A 3,663-nucleotide genomic window follows, 5' to 3' on the forward strand; every position below is an offset into this window, starting at 1 on the left:
CGCCACGCGCCGGAGAAGGAGCCGGCCGAGTGCCCTGATCGTCACTCGCCGGAGGAGGAGGCGGTGGAGGAGGCGGAGTGCCCTGACTCGCCAGAGGAGGAGGAGGAGGCGGAGGCGTCCAGTTCGGAAGGTTGATGAGATCCTTCCGCCATAGGCATGGAGTCTTCAGAGCAGAACCCAGCCGATACTCCCCTTCACCGGTAGGATGGTCAAGCCGGAGGTCCTCAAATCCCTCCGTTATTTCATCGACCATCACCTTAGCATATCCTTCTGGAATCAGCCGGCAGTGAAAAGTTTAGTCGGGTTTAGTAGGATAAACAGAGCCAACAGCCGCCTTGACCTTCAAATTGCTCCATTGCGCCATAAGGTGGCAATTTTCAGCATCCGTGATAGCATCCACGAGATAGCTGGCAGGAGCCGTCAAGGCATGCTCTGGCTGAAGCAGCTCGGTGGAAGCCACGCTGCTTCTCCGCTGAGATGGCGGGGTAGCTTCGGGGGAAGCTTAGGCAGGTCGTTTGCTGCGATCTGCTTCTCGTTCCTCTAGCCCCATTACCCTTTCGTGCAGCGCCTGCAGTTGGCTCTGCTCCAGTTTCTTCCTCCTCTCCTGGGTTTTGTAACCCCCTGCGTCCGGAAATCCAGCCTTCCACGAAACGGAGCCTGGCGTGCCTCGTGTCCGTCCAGGGTGCTCAGGATTGCCGAGGGCCATTGCGAGCTCGTCCTTCTCCCTGTCTGGAACGAACGTCCCTTGCTGCGCTGCTTCGATATATTGCTGAAGCCTCTTGACTGGTATGTCCAATTGTTCGTCCGTCCAAATGCACTTCCCTGTTATAGGGTCCAAGGATCCGCCGGCCCCAAAGAGCCAAGTCCGGCAACGTTCTGGCCAGTTCATTGTCTCTGGTTCCATCCCTTTATCAAGCAGATCATTCTCAGCCTTGGCCCACTTAGGCCGGGCTACGAGGTAGCCACCTGACCCCGTGCGATGGTGAAGCTTCTTCTTCTCAGCATTTCTCTTGTTTGTCGCCGACATCTTTTTACTCTTTTCCGATGTCTTGTGGGCCACAAATGCGGGCCAGTCATCTCTGATCTTCTCATATTTGCCAATGAATTCTGGTGTCTCATTTTTTCGACATACCTATTGAGGTCTTTCTTCCAATTCCTGAATAGGTCTGCCATCTTCCTCAGAGCAAAAGACTTGATTAACGGCTCTATAACTGGCTTCTCCGGATCATCCTCCGGCGGTAGGGTGAAATTTGACTTCAGCTCAGTCCAAAGATTCTTTTTCTTCATCTCATTGACATAAGACACCTCAGGGTCTTCGTTCTTAGGCTTATACCATTGCTGGATGCTGATCGGGATCTTGTACCTAACTAGAACCCCGCACTGAGCAACAAATGCCTTCTTTGTCCGGTAGGGTTCAATCGGTTGGCCGTCGCGCACGATTTGTATGATCTCAAACTTTTCATCCGAGCTCAACTTTTTCTTTGAGCCTCGTCTCTTTACCGAAGTTGTGCTCGATCCGGAGGGCTAGAAAAAAGAACAAAGACAAGAGTTAATTAATATGTGTACATACCAAAACAATGAATGCATCAATTAGCTAGTCAGCACAAGCCTAACTAATATATATACCTAGCCGGACTCGGTTTGGTGATCACCGGAGCCGTCCTCATGGTCTACTTCTTCACCCTCTCCTTCTTGCACCGGCATTGGGTCATCGGAGCCATGTAAATCATAGCCAGCTGCTTCTTCACCCTCTCCTTCCAGACCATCGTTGTCGTTGAGAAACATCAACGAGGAGACGACATCACTTCCTTGTGCGATTATGTCCCTCAACAACGCTTCTTGTGCTTCGTCTCGGGGGGTGTCCATAGTTTCTACAAATATTTACAACATGGCAATTATTATTCAAACATGACAGATATGGATATATTAGTGGCAAACGTAGAACTAGCTAGCTAATCACAATAAGGAATCATATTAGTGGCCTCGACGCTGCTTCTCTAGGGTTTGGGGTGGCCTCGACAACGCTTCAAGGGTTAGGGGTGGCCTCGAGAACGCTTCAAGCTAGGAGGGGGTAATATCGACCCCCCCCCCCCACGTGTTGAAGCTATCGGGAGGGGGCGGCGTTGAACACTACATCTATGTCCCACAAGTGACGTGGGCATCGACGCCCGCGGTACGAAGTTCAGCAAGAACCTTCCGAATATCGTTATTTGGAAGGCCTTTGCTGAAATTCGTACAAAAAGGCAAATTATCCTATCCGGGACTCCATTCCAGAATAACTTTGCAGGACTTCGTACCATCATGCCATGGTTACTTCCGGCTAATGATGAAGCCATGGATTTCTTCAATACTTTGACACTATAGGAACGCTCTCGACCCCTCGGCGATCCTCGACCCCTTGAACCCTCGACGACCCTGGAACCCTCGACCCCTAGACGATCCTGGAACCCTCGATCCCTCGACCCTAGAACCGTCGACCCGGGATAATATCGACAACGCTTCAAGGGGGTAATATCGACAACGACGAGATACATACACGGGAGAAATTAATGTTATAGGGGAGGGGGTATATCGACCCCCCACGTATTGAAGTTATCGGGAGGGGGTATATGGACCCCCCCCTCATGTTGAAGTTATCGGGAGGGATATATCGACGATGACAGAGGAGAAGATCGAAGAAAAAAAAGAAGAAAAAAAAGAGGAGAAGAAGAAAGGAATAGAGGAGAAGAAGAAAAAATAGAATATTTTCTATTTTTTCTTCTTCTCCTCTATTTCTTTCTTCTTCTCCTCTTCTTTTTCTTCTTTTTTCCTCTTCTTATTTATTTCTCCTCTTCTTCCTCTCCTCTTCTTCTCCTTTCTTCCTCTTCTTATTTTCCTTTTTCCTCTCCTTCTTTTTCTTCTTCTTCCTTCTTTCTAGCTAGATATATAAAACTTTTCTAAAAATGTAACTTTTGCATATATAAAACTTTTTTCTTCTTCTTCTTCCTTCTTCCTTCTCTTCCTTCGTCCTAAATATATAAAACTTTTCTAAAAATGAAACTAACCTAAAATTAATGTACTAAATCAGAGAACAATTGAAAACACCATGCATATTACAATTGAAAAAATACATACATTCATACAAAAAAATATATAAAACAAGCAAATATATATGAAAAAAATGAAAAAGGAGGGCGCCGGCGGCCGGACCAAGCTGCGGCGAGGATGGCGGGGTCGGGGCAGAGGCGCGGATGACGGCGAGGGCGGGCCGGGGCGGCACGCGTCGGGGCAGGGGCGCGGGCGACGGCGACGGTGGTGGGCCGGGGCGGAGCGCGTCAGGGCAGGGGTGGGCAGGGGCAGCGCGCGTCGGGGCAGCGGCGCGGGCGACGGCGAGGGCGCGGGCGACGGCAACGACGGGCACGGGCGAGGTGACGGCGACGGCGGGGGCGACGGGCGGCGTCAGGGCAGCCTGGCGGCGTCGATGAGCTCGGCGTCGTCGGGGGGAAACTGGCGAGGGAAATCTGAAATTTCCCAAGTGTTTTCTTATATAGCAAGGGCATTAGTCCCGGTTCGTGCCACGACCCGGGACTAATGCCCCCCTTTAGTCCCGGTTGGTGCCACCAACCGGGACCAATGGCCAATTTTCAGCAGCCCAAAGGGCGGGAAGCGGCGGCCTTTGGTCCC

This window comes from Triticum dicoccoides, chromosome 4A (genome assembly GCF_002162155.2).
Source record: "Triticum dicoccoides isolate Atlit2015 ecotype Zavitan chromosome 4A, WEW_v2.0, whole genome shotgun sequence".
Classification (NCBI taxonomy): Eukaryota; Viridiplantae; Streptophyta; class Magnoliopsida; order Poales; family Poaceae; genus Triticum; species Triticum dicoccoides.